At 32.4% G+C, this 14,304-nt stretch overlaps 1 long non-coding RNA gene across 1 annotated transcript; it reads left to right on the forward strand.

Annotated features, from left to right (window-relative positions):
• The first annotated feature begins 3,125 nt into the window (after positions 1-3,125).
• On the forward strand, positions 3,126-7,835 carry LOC130963737 (uncharacterized). Its single transcript, XR_009079857.1, has 3 exons — positions 3,126-3,612; positions 3,716-3,795; positions 7,508-7,835. It is a non-coding gene; the product is annotated as an uncharacterized LOC130963737 (long non-coding RNA).
• Positions 7,836-14,304: the final 6,469 nt, after the last annotated feature.

Genomic DNA, 14,304 nt, shown 5'->3' on the forward strand with positions numbered 1-14,304 from the left:
TACACATGCGTAATCAAACACAATCTTCAATCAATTATCCATTCGCGATAATTCTTCAATTCAAAGTCGCATCGTTTACACATGCGCAATCAAACTCAGTCTTCAATTCCGAACTATGACTATAAACAGTCAACAAACTCAATCACATATCATACAAGTACAAACACTTATCCATTCCCAACAACTCTTTAATTCAAAGTCGCATCGTTTACACATGCGCAATCAAACTCAATCAAATCACCAAACAACGGTGAACTAACTCAATATTCTCGCCCAACCAATTCACTTTTATCAACATCGTCTCAGCAACTATTCAAATTAACTACTCGGTTCCATGAAAAAATCTAACTGTTGCATCTATTAAATCAACGGTTCAAAATTTCATTGGAAAAATCAAAGGCACAATCAATGACAAGACTACTACACTTTTCAATACACATTAACTTCAAATTACGTCTGAAAATTCAAATTATTCATTATTTTAATAAAGTAAGTTGATTTGGGGGCTCCATACCTATAACTCAAATCGCCGAGTTATAACTAAAAAAAAAAAGCTCAACCTGCTTTATCAAAATATAGTCAGGCTAAGCTTGGGGGCTATGATATGACCGTTACAAATCCGATGTCATAATTCGGCATTATATACAATAACTCGGCATTATGCACCATAACTCGCACTTTACGTTATAACTCAACGTTATATGTTACAATAAAACATTATCACTTGTTAAAACCTATTAATTGCTCTTCAATTCAGATGATCAATAGAAACGTAACCGACCTATTTTATCTCACCTATAAAGATATGATATTTTATCTTCAAATGGGACATTGAATTCTCAATACTGACTTAATTTTCGGAGTACCTTTGCAGGTACACTCTCCCCTTGTTCCTTGCTCACGCTCTGTGCAATTGGACATCTCCTTGGAGAAAAGCTCGGACTTCCACAAAAGCTCAAAGGTCGGCACCGAAGATAACAACTCGGCGTCGACTCCTAGGGACCGAGCTCTCCCTTCAGGTATCCATACAAGAACAATTGGCGCCGTCTGTGGGGACGAGTAAAATAATTCCCACTCCCCTTAGGTTCATAAAATTTGATTTACATTCAAATTTTTGAACCAATCTTAACAATCTTTTTTAAGATTTTATTTAATACTTCTTATCAAATTTTAATCTATCGTAACTTTTTATAAGGTATGTACTTTATACCTTCAAATTGCTTTACTTTTACGTATCATAATATTTCACATCTTATAATCGATCAATGAACCAATCCGAGAATAAACTCGGCTTTCAATCAATCCAAACACAAACTCACTTATCAATTTTGCTTAATTTTTCAAAGTTTTCTATTTACACAAGTAAAATTATATATTTTATTCAACATACTTTTACATTTATATTTTGAGTAACTAATACTTACTGATTTATTAGTTATATTCAAACCTCAATATATGTTCTATACAATAATGATATATAACAACCATGTCAATTGCATTTTTATTTCATTATGTATTATATTCTTATTGTTTAATGATTTCATTTATACAATTAAATGACAATAATGATGAGTTTAAATCTTAAAATTGGATTCTATCAAAAAATTAATTATATATCAATTGTATATAACTGTTATACTATTCACTTTATGCTATTAAATTTTATGTTAATATTTGTTTAATGTAGAAAATTAAACAGGCAATTTACTATTATTACACAAGGAATATCCCTCGTCATACTGTAACTGCTAGAAACATTATACTAAATGTATAATTCATCAATAACTGTTATCTTACTGCTTTATTATCAAATTAAAGCATGTCCTACAAAACAAAATTCAGATATTCACATTTGGCATGTATGACATTCATATATGTCGTCTTCTTCTCTATAATTATCAACTTTAAGGTATATTTTTTTTACTTTGAACTATTTTACTTTTACAATATATATTACTCAATATATGTTACGACTTTATACCTATTCATTTTCTCAATTTATGTTATTCATGTCAGACCTTCACTGTAAATTGTAAATATTCAATAACTAATTGCTTTGAGAGAGAAATTTATCAATAAGTTGTTGTGGGTCGGAAAAATTCCCAAGACAATTAACCATTATATCCTCGGATCATACAATCGATTCCGTCAATGGATATCTATCTCTGAACTTTTCAGTTCATATACAATCAAATGCTAAAATTGTTCTTAAGCGGAAAAGTATCCCCCACACAACTATCTTGATTGAATGACTCTTATCACTCAATTATTTTTTGAATAAGTGCCGACATAATAACCCGACTAAGCTTGGGGGCTCACCATATCATTATTCACTCATCTTTTAATCGAGTTATAACTCATTTTATTTTCTAAGCTTAGCCTGGATCATATGATCGGCGGACAAAGCTTGGGGGCTGTGATCCGTCACCTTATAACTCAATCTTTATTATGCATTATGAGTTATAACTCGGCGTTAACTATCATTCATTCTTTTGCTTGTAACTGATACCTTCATTACCGACTTAATGACCATCATTTCTATCTTAATGACCAAACGGTCATAACATCAATTCTATTCATCAATTTTATGCCTATAAAAAGAACCTTCTATATCTAATCTCGATGATACATTCTATATTCATAGAATTATTATAAACACAACATAACACATGATAAATTTCATTTCATGTTTTACATTATATATTCATAGAATTATTATATACCTCTTAAACACTTACTGACTTGAGCGTCGGAGTGTCTTTTGCAGGTACCCACCCCCTTGTTCCCTCCTTGCCGACGTATAACTCATTCCGACGAGAAGTTTGAAAACATTCATCGACGGACGAGCTATACACCGGCCAAACTCAGCAAGAACAAGTTTATTGTTTCTCAGTTCATAAAACCCACAAAAACCAAAAAAGAAAAAAGAAAAAAAATATTTGGTGCTGCGGATTGATTTCTCTTTTGTAATCTTGTTTTTACTCCCAGTTACTGTTTCGTCTGTTCTTCAGTTGATTTTGGAAAAAAAAAAGAGTGCCTTTCGTTTTTGCTCTTTCAACGTATTCTTGAGTTTATTGCAATTTTGTTTAGTCGTCTTTCACATCCCTTTGGTTTTTCCTCCTGGTTACTGTTTCGTCTGTTTTGTTCCAATTGATTTTGAAAGAAAAAGAAAAAAAAAAAAGAAGAAACTTTGCTGCTGTGTGTGATGTTTCCTCTCTCTGTTTTCAGCATTCATAAGTCATAACTTCTGTGTTGTGTTCCGCGATTGCTTCTTGTTTTTCAGTTCTTACTACCCAAAATCCCCCCTTAGGAAGTTAAAAAATAACAAATCTTAGGTGGATTTTCTTCTCTTGATTTGCGTTGTAAAATTTGTGTTCCACTTTCTGTGTCTTTTACCTGTGAGTATATCGTGTCTCAGTTCATAAAACCCATAAAAAAAACACAAAAGGAAAACTTAAGTTTTGAATCTGGCAATCATATTATTTTTGTATTGGTTCGGAGATCAGTGAAAGTTTTTTGGCCTTTTGCTTTCAAGTCTTCATTACTGCTGTCTTGTGTCGAATCATCTTGTTTCAGTTGCCTTTACATCCCCTTATTTTGTTTTCATTCCCAGTAAGTGTTTCATTTGTTATTCTTTTTTCTGTTTAAACTTCTTCAAGAAAAGAGATAAGTTATTGCATTTTTATTTGTCTTATGGTTTTGGTGTTTGGTGAAGGAACTAGAAGAAAGAATCCTTTAATCAAGTAATTGCTTAAGCCTTTGGATTCGGTCAACACCAAGTCAAGAGATTCAGAGGTAACACATTTCTTTCTTTCTTTTAATATAAGAGTAATTATTCATATCAGGTACAATAATTTTAAAAGGAATATTTTAGTCTTTAAAAAAGAGAAAAAGTTTAGGAGCTAGTAGATTTTGTATTTTTTAGTTATTAATTAGTTATTAATGATATTTTTAATGATGTGAGATTACATCTAATGATGTAAAATCATTCAATTTTCTTTTGATGGTTAAGTGTTGGTCAAAATTTAACAAAAATACTGGTCTACTAGCACTCCTAAAAAAAAAATTAATACACAGATCAATTCTCAAAATTTTACTTCTACAAACAAATCAGTTTTCAGTTTATTTTCGAGCAGAAAAATTACTCAGATTAATTCTCAAAAATTTTAAAAACGGATATTTTAGTTATTAAAAAAATTAATATACAGATTAATTTCTAATATTTTTTCTATAAGACATAACAGTCTTCCATTTAAAAAAATTATTATTTTTATTAATTATACAATAATATTGTACTATAATTTTTTGTTTTTGTATTTCTTGAACAAAAATAATGATAAATTTATTAATTAGATTCTTATATATATATATATATATATATATATATATATATATATATATATATATATAGAGAGAGAGAGAGAGAGAGAGAGAGAAAGTCACTCAATAATAAAATTATTAGAAATTATTCTACAAAAAATTTAAAGTTAAAACTATTTGATATTTTTGTATTTAATATAATCAAAAGATGTTGTACTTTAAAAAACATGTTTGTATTAAAAAAAATATTTTAATTTGGATTTTAATGTATCATTATTAACTTAGCTTTGTGCATGTGGACGAGTGGACGACGACACTAGCATATTAATATTCTTTTCGTTAGAAACAAGTAAGGTAAATAATGATGTTTTGAAATCCAAATTAAAACATTTTCTTTTAATACAAACATGTTTTTTAAAGTAGAAGTGTAGAACATCTTTTGATTATATTAAATATAAAAATATCAAATAGTTTTAATCTTAAATTTTTTTGTAGAATAATCTCTAATAATTTTATTGAATATTATTATTATTATTGTTGTTGTTGAGTGTATATATATATATACTAAAAAATTATGGTACAGTATTATTGTGTAATTAGTAATAATAATAATATTTTTTTATGGAGGATTGTTATGTTTGACGGAGAAAAATGTTAGGAATTGATTTGTATATTAATTTTTTTGGACTAAAATATCCGTTTTTAAAATTTTTAAAGACTGATTTAGATAATTACTCTGTCAAAAAATGAACTGGATACTGAGTCGAAACAAAACTTTGAGAATTGATCTGTATATTAATTTTTTTTAAAACTAAAATATCCGCTTTTAAAGTTCTTGAAAACTAATTTGGATAATTACTTTAAATATAATTTTGAGTGGTGTTCTCTTAAATTGTTTCTGGTTGGCAAAATTCTTAGTTTCTTGACAAGTTATTTCATTGAGTTTTTATGAACAGCTTCAATAATTACAAAGTGATTCCTATTTTTAAATTTTATGCATAAATTTATGTTGAAACAAAATATTTAATAAAGTCTAACTAAATTGTTATAATTACCTTTTAAAATACATGCCTTATCTTTTTTCGATTTTTTCTCCTTTTCTTTTTCCTTCTCCTTTTTTGGTTTTTATTTACTTTTTCTTTTCTGTTTCCTTTTTCTCTCTTTCTCATTCTCTTCTCTTTTTCCTCATTTGATCTTTTTTTATTCATTTTTCTTTTTCTTTTCCTCTTTTCTCCATCATCATCATCATCATTATCATTATATTGTCATTGTTATTTTCTTTATTATTATCGTCGTTGTTATTATTATTATTGTTGAATTTTTGTCATATTAATAACGTTGTCTTATCCAAAATTAATTTGAATGTGTTTTTGTTCATGACTCAGTCTTATTTGTGTGCTTATTTTCGAACTGAGTTTGTTTGTCGCATTCATTAAGTAATTTCGGTGTAAAAACTAAGAAATTTATGTGTATTTACAAAAAAATTTTGTTGTATTTTTATTCTGACAAGTTTGTATAATTCAAAATTCAGTACAACGATGAGGGGTCTAGCCCTTCCTTCTTTAAGATGAGGGAGAATATTATCTACAATCTGACCAAAAAGTACACAATTTATCTGATTATTCCTACACATTAACTTGCTAATGAGATTTCGCAGTACTAAAGTGTTAATCATTCCATAATTACTTGTGTTAGGCCATGATAAATTACTCAAGTCTTGCAACTGCTCCTTTTTTTTATCGTCATTATCTTTTTTTTATTCATCTTTTTCTTCTTATTTTACCTTTTTAAGTTTCTTCTTATTTTATTATCTTAACAAAAATAAAAACAATTAACCTACATTTATTCAATTAAAAGAAAGAAAAAAATACAGTATTAAAGAAGACATTTTTTTGTTTTTGTAGTAAAGTTTCAGTGTACAAACTAAAAAAATTATATGTATTTGTTAAAAAATTTGGGTGTATTTTTATTCTGATAAATTTTACATAATTTAAAACTCTTTTTCTCCCTCCTCATCTTTTGTTGCTGTTGCTATTTCTACTTCTTTTTCCTCATCATCTTTTTTTTTTTATCTTCTTAAGTTTTTTCTTATTTTATTCTGTTAACAATAATAAAAACAAAAAAAATTAAACAAAGAAAAAGAAAAAATACATAATGTTGCAAAATTACTAGAAAGAAAATAAATTTACATTCATTCAACTAAAAGAGAGAAAGAAATAAAGAAAAAAAAAAGAAAAAATACAGCATTAAAAAAGATATTTTTGTGTTTTTGTAACCAAATTTGGTATAAAAACTAATAAATTTATGTGTATTTATTAATAAATTTTGATGTGTTTTTATTCTAATAAATTTTGCATAATTCAAAATTCTTTCTCTTTTTTCTCATCTTATGCTTCTTTTTCTTCTTTTTTTTTATCATCATCTTTTTTTTCTTATTCATCTTTTTCTTTTTGTTTTATCTTCTCAAGTTTTTTCTTGTTTTACTCCCTTAACAAGAATAAAACAATAAAAAAAAAAAATATAATGCTACAAAATTACTAGAAAGAGGATAAACCTATATGCATTCAACTAATATAGAGAAAGAAATAAGAAAAAGAAAAAACACAGCATTAAAGAAGACATTTGTGTACTTTTGTAGCAAAATTTCGATGTAACGACTAAGAAATTTATATGTATTTATTAATAAATTTTGGTGTATTTTTATTATGATAAGATCTGTAAAATTCATAACTTTTTTTCTTTCTCTTCATCTTCTGGTGTTTCTTTTTCTTTTTTATCATCTTTTTTTATTTATCTTTTTCTTCTTATTTTACTTGATCAAGTTTTTTCTTGTTTTACTCTCTTAACAAGAATAAAAATAAAAAAAATCAAACAAAGAAGAAGAAAAAATACATAATACTGTAAAATTACTAGAAAGAGGATGAACTTATATTCATTCAACTAAAAGAAAGAAAGAAAAAAATGCAACATTAAAGAAGATCTTTTTGTGCTTTTCTAGCAAAATTTTGGTGTAAAAACTAAGAAATTTATGTGTATTTGTTAAGAAATTTCAATGTATTTTTATTTTAATAAATTCTGAATAATTCAAAATTCTTCTTCCTTTTTTTCCTCTTCATATTTTGCTGCTGCTTTTTTATTTTCTTTTTTTTTAATTTTTTTATAATTTTTTTTGTTCTACTCTCTTAAGAGGAATAAAAAAATTAATGCTACAAAAGAAGAAGCGTAGCAACAACAGTAGCAATAAAAGAACAACGATGGAGAGAAAACACGCGAAGAAGAAGAAGGAGTGCGACGAAAAAGAAGGAGAAATGCGAAGAAGAAGAAGGAAGAACGCAAGGAAGAAGAAGGAACATGAAGACGAAGAAGGATATGTTTGCGTTAGTGTAACGAGCGTGTGTATACGCTACGTGTAATGAAAATGATTTTTGTTGAGTTTGAGTCAATTTAATTGGATTTGGTTGTTAAAAAGACTTAGAGGTGTATTAGAACTGGTATTTTAATTCATTTGTTAACTTTAGAGGTGAATAAAAAATATTAAATAATCAATATTTTTTATTTAATTCAACATTAGTCAACTTTTAATTTTTTCACTAAAGGAATTATTTTAAGTCTTTAACATTCTAAAAAAATGATTTTTTTTCACTATATTTCTAGAACACATGTTTCACTTTAGAGGAGTTGTAGGAGGAGTTGGAGGAGAAAGGCTCAACAGTTGACGTGGGGAGTTGCAGAAGGAGGTGCGGCCAGAACAGTGATGAGAGGATTTGGAGGGGCAGAGTCGCGACGTCGCAACAAGCATGATGGAGTCAAGTTGGTCAGGATGTGATGATTTGGATTTTTGATGGTATAGAATTTCACAAATGAATTCTCGTTGCAAGTATAGTTTCTAAACCAATCAATAATCCTTTCATACAAAAAGTTGTTTGTCACTAGTACAAACCCCTAAAATTTATAAACCGAAGTATTCAAACCTCGGGTCGTTCTCCTTAGGAATTACAATAAAGTGTCTTGTTATTGGTTGTGAGTTATTTTGGGATTTTGATAAGAAGTATGAAAGATAAATGGCAAGAAAGTAAACTAAGGCCTAAAAAGGTCTTGGCAAGGGTTGGTGGTCAAGGATCTCTATCCTAATCACTAACCACAATATGAGAATTGGTAAGGATTAATCTCATTAAATCATCATCTAACTAGTAGTAAAGGAAAGTCAAATGAGCTATATCAATCCTAGTCCATAAGTCATAACTATCCACTAATTCAATTAGTGAAAACTAGAGTCAATAGATCCCAATCATCAATTACTTGGACATTAGTAACTCAAGAGTTCCTAAGTTACCTTTCCAAGCCAAAAACATAAAACTCTGCTCTAAAATCCAACCAAGCATTTCATCAAACACTTGGAAGGCACAAAAGAAAAGCATAGTAAATCAACAATAAGAATGAAATCTAACAACAATTATTGAAATGAATTAACAACAACAATCAAGGAAATCACAATTATCATGAATTACCTCAAATTGCATTATTGAAAGAAAACAAATGAACAACAATCTATCCAAAACAAAATGAAGAATTACAATTATTAAAGCACATAACTAGAAAGAGGAAGAAGAGAAGATTAAGACTTGATAAAGGAGAAGTGAATTAAAGCATGAATTAAACCTTGATCTAAGAAGAGAGATTAACCTAAACCTAATCCTAATTCTAGAGAGAAGTGAGAGCTTCTCTCTCTAAAACTAAACTAAACTTAAACTATACTAATGGTAACTAACATCTAATGTATTTTCCCTTCAATCATTGATCCTTTTATTCCTTTCTATCAGTAATTGGCGCCAAAATGGGTTCAGAAACCCTTCCAAATCGCCAGGCACGTGTTGCTTTTAATGAAGTCATGTGCGGACTGCGACACGTGCGCGCACGGTACGCGTGCGCGTCCCTGGCTAATTCTACGATGTGCGCGTGCGCGTGCTCGGCTGATTTCACTTCTTTGACTTTTTATGCTTCTCTCCACTTGTATGCTTCCTTCCTTACTTCCTTTGATCCGTGCCTAGCCTATTTCAATTCTGGAATTACTAGCAAACACATCAAGGCATCTTATGGAATCAAAGAGGAATTAGAATTCATCAAAATAAGGCTTAAAAAGCATGTTTTTACACTTAAGCACAAATATGGGAGAGATTACAAAACCATGCCAATTCATAGGCTAAATGCGAGAAAAGGTTATCAAAATACCCTAAATTCAATACAAGATAAACTCTAAAAAAATAAAGTTTATCAACCTCCCCACACTTAAACCTTAGCATGTCCTCATGCTAAAATATGACATTTATTGAATGCAACTAAACTATATGAGTCCTATCTAGGTGCAACTACCTAAGTGAATGCAAATGCTTAGTTCAAACAAATCAACTCCCAAGGGAACATGTGTAAACACAAGAGCTAGGGCAATAGGAATCAAAGCCAAACTACAATTGTATTCAATTATCAAAAAGAGTTCAAACTTGCAAGAATATAAATAATATGAGTGAACACATGTGATTGAACTTTTGAACCCTCACCGGATGTGTTCCGCTCTATTCACTCAAGTGTTTAAGGGTTAATTCACTCAATTCTCTTCTAATCAAGCTTTCCAAAATTTGATTTTCTTCTAACAATCAACATTTATTCAATGCATGCATATATTCATCATGAGGTCTTTCATTTAGGTTGTAATGGGGTTAGGGTCAAGGTAGGATCATTTATGGTTAAGTGGACTAGAGTTTAGATCTTTGATTAGTATAGACTTTCCCACCTAACTATATAATGACCTATACAAGTTCAAACTATTCTAACTACCCATTCTTCACTTTTTCTTACATATTCATGCATTCTATTCCTTGATTCATAACACTTATGCATTGATTCCTTTTTATTGAACTTTACTTTGGGGCATTTTGTCCCCTTTTATTATTTTTCTTCTCTTTTCATTTTTTTTTCTATATTCCCCTTTTTTTTTTCATTTTCATTTTATTTTTCTCTTCTTTTTTTCTTTTCTTTTTATACTTTGTGCAAGGACATCAATTGCATAAGGTCTTATACATTCAATCAATACATGAATATGTTCCCAATTCTAAAATATGAAAGTGTACTACCCTTTTTATCTCATCCAATGTTCTCAAGTCTCACCAACTTTGAATAATAAACATTCTCACTAGCCTAGGCTAATCAAAGATCCAAACAAGGACTTTCATTGGTTTTCCGCCTTAGGCTTGTAATGTGCTAAAATGAGAACAAGTTAGTTAAGCATAGGCTCAAAATTGGCTAACAATGGAGAGTAAAAGGTAGGCTATTTGGGTAAGTGGGCTAATGAAATAATGGCCTCAATCATACAAATGCATGAATACAAGAAATAAATGGACATATAGAACCAAGCAAATCAAAGATCACAATCATAGATAGAGAACAATTTCACACAAGAATGGAAATAAGTGGTTATGAAATGTAACCACATCAATAGGCTCAAGTCTCACAAGCTTGTGTTCTTAATTCAATACATGCTTCACAAAGTAAGAATTCAAGCAAGTTTCACCAAAAATTTTCTTCAATCAATTGGGTTGGTGCCCTATAATTAAATTTCTTGAAAAATCTCAATATTTGACTAAGCATTGTTGTGATTGAAAAATTCAAAAGTTTTCCTTAGTTTACCCTTTTTCTTTTTCACTTAGAACAATTTCTTATGCAAAAAGGGTGACTAAGTTTTTTGCAATTCAAAATATGGTTTCTAATCACAACTACAAACTAAAAAAAAAAAGAAAGATATACAAAAGAAGATATGCACAAATGTATAAAGAAAAATCCAACCAAAAGTATGGAATTTATCATCCAAAACATCTAAAAATATCCAAAAGCATCAAAATATCTAAAAATCCAAAATACGGAGTAAAGGTATCCAAAACGAACCAAAAATAGTAAGAGTATCCAAGATAAACTCAAAATGCATCAAATATATACAAAAGGTATGCAAAGTAAGACAACTAGAAAAATGGCCAAAAATGTTCACCGGTCCTCTAATGATGCTACCGGTGACCTCCCCACACTTAAGATCGAGCATCGTCCTCGATGCTAAACCGGAGGATCAGGAGAAGGTACAACGGTAGGTGCGGACTCTGTCTGAGGCTGTGGGACCGGCTCCTCATGGGTCTGTGGAATCTCTGTGGTGTTAGGAGCAACTGGAGGTGCATCCTGCTGAGTCGGCTCATCAACATCCTCCTCCTGATGATCCTGCTCATCGGAGGCCCGAGAGTCTGGAAGCAGAGGTAACTCAGCGCCAAGGGAGATGAGTGCCTGATCCATCCGATCCAGTCGGTGCCTGACATGGTGCCTTTCGCGCTCCAAAAACCGAAACAGACGCTGGACCAGTAGGTAAGTCGGCTCAGGAGCTGAAGAAGGGGCTGTCGAAGAAGATGGAGCTGCTGCTGCAGAAGAGGACAGAGCTACTGGAGGTCCGACTGTCCCTACCACTACTCTAGTCCTAGATCGGCGTCTAGCCGAGGGCTTCTCGTGCACCCAACCACCCCAAGGAATAGTAACCTCCTTGTCATCGTCATCTGGGGGTGGTGGTGTCACATCATCATCCGACCAGGGGACCTCAGCTAAGGCGGCCATACTGGTAACCAAGGTAGGGAACGGAAGTAGGCCACGAATGTGTGCTCGCCACATACACTGTCGGATCAATCGAGGAAAATAAACCTCCTTCCCCTCCATAACACACCCAATCAGAAGTAGCATCTCCATAGGGATCTCAGAGAAGTGAGTGGTGGGTAAGACATAGTGGGCAAATATCATCTGCCAAGTCTTGGCCTCTCTAGTCAGATGAGCAAAGAGCATCCCTTTAGGCTTAGTGTTGTTCGCATCCATGACCCAAGTGGCATCTGGTAAACCAATCACGCGCCTAAGCGCCTCATAGTCAAAGGTCATGCTGTGAATAGCTATCTCAGCCTGCTGATGAGCGCAGGTGCCATCAGGAAGATGTCGGCACTGCAATGCCTCCTCAATAGCAGTCTCAGTGATCATAACCTCTCTACCCCTCAACTGAACTGAATCTAAAGTAGGACGGAAGAAGTTGCAATAGAATTCCTTCACCCAAGAAATGTTGATATCTCCCAAATCCCTATCAACAAAGTCAATACCCAACTCTAGGATCCGACTAGTAATTGCTCGTCTCACATCATTGGGAAGGACAAGCTTCTTCTCAGTATTTAGTTTCATCGTCCGATACTTGGAAAGGCGAAGCTCATAGTAAAGATTGGGAAACTTGGTTGGATCGGTAGAAGGTAGCAACTGATTTTCCTTTTCTTCATCATTCAATGGATTCTTAGCATAATTCTTGTAAATGGAGGGAATAGAGGGTGTAGAATGTTTTCTTTTCTTGGAGGTAGTGGCTATAGCTTTCCCTTTATCCAACATCCTGAAAAAGACAAATATGATAGCAATTAAACATGTAGCATATAGCAATTAAAAGCAACTTCAAGATGTAAGAGGAATGACAAGCAATCATGATGTGTATTGAAAACTTGGTGTGCAAATAAGCATAAGTAGGAACATAAATCAAGAAATCAATACATCCAACAATGTACACAGTTCTTAAAGAATAGGCATATTCATCATCATAACTCAAAAAAATGGTTAATGAGTCGAGTAAAGAAAAATGAAGTGAGTAGGTTAAACAAGTTAGCAAGTAAGAGGTGAGATTGATAGTTAGTGTTATGATGAAAGAAAGCTTGCCTAACAAAAGGATTCACAAAATGCATACAATGAGGTGTAATTATTGATGATGGAAATGAAATTGCAACGGGGTGCAATGAATTGAAAGGAAATCATCAATGTGATGGTCACTAAAGTCAACAACTCTTATTCATTAAGCAATGAAATCATCATACCTTTGAAAGAATGGTTAAAGAGGGTAAATGTGAGTAGAAGTTAAATGGTTAAAGAAACTAGTAAGTTAGAAAAAATGGATTAGTGGCATGATGATATTTAGGCTCAAAGAAAAGAGGAGTTGTGGCTAGACATAGAAATCATGTTCACAATGTTAATAAAGACCAAAATGAAATTAAATTTCTTGAAAATTGGGCAGCATCCCGGCTTAAAATTGCACGTTTTCGGATAGCAAAATAGCACAAACAGCAAGAAAGTAGCATCAATTAAGCACAACAGCGATGGGATAGCATGCAGCAATACAAATGTCATAAAAGAGCAACCCAAAAACAATCATACAGCACCCAAGTAAACAAACAGCAAATTATGCACAAACGGAGTACTTATCAGGCCTAGAATCCTCTATCCAGTCCTAGCTACCTAACAGCAATTATTTCTATCTAACCTAACATACAAAGTTCCAATTCTAACTAACTACAAACAATTAATAGTAGCTAACAGAAACGAAAAATTAATAGCAAGCAGAGTTGGAGCAGGAACCTGGGAGCGGAGAAGAACTAAAAAAAAATGGAAAAGGAAATTTGGGGAGTATTGAAGCAGGGGGAGCGGACTGGGCAGAGCGCCGCCGCGGAGGGTGACGGTTAGGCGGAGCATTGGTAGCCGGTGGAGAGGAGGGAGTGAGAGACAGGGGCGGAGTGGGTAAGTGAGAGAGAGAGAGAAAGCGAAGAGGGGTTGGCCGTGTGGTGGTGGTGGCCGGCGGAGCACAGGCTGAACGGAGGTTGGAGGAGGAAAGAGGAAGAAGATGATGGGGGGAGAAGAAGAGGGAGTGTGCGACTGCGCAATGCTCTTCGCGCATTAGGGTTATCCTATTTTTGAATCGACGCGGGCGCGCACCTTGCGCGTCCGCGTACATTGATGAAACTAGGGACCTACGCGTGCGCGTACAATGCGCTCAAGCGTGGATGGGGAAACTATATAGCGGTGCGTACGCGGATAGTGCGCGCACGCGTACATTGAGTTGGGCTGGAGGCTTAGAGTGGGCTCAGCTTGCGCCCAACTCTCTGGACAAAG

Source organism: Arachis stenosperma, chromosome 2, assembly GCF_014773155.1.
Source record: "Arachis stenosperma cultivar V10309 chromosome 2, arast.V10309.gnm1.PFL2, whole genome shotgun sequence".
Classification (NCBI taxonomy): domain Eukaryota; kingdom Viridiplantae; phylum Streptophyta; class Magnoliopsida; order Fabales; family Fabaceae; genus Arachis; species Arachis stenosperma.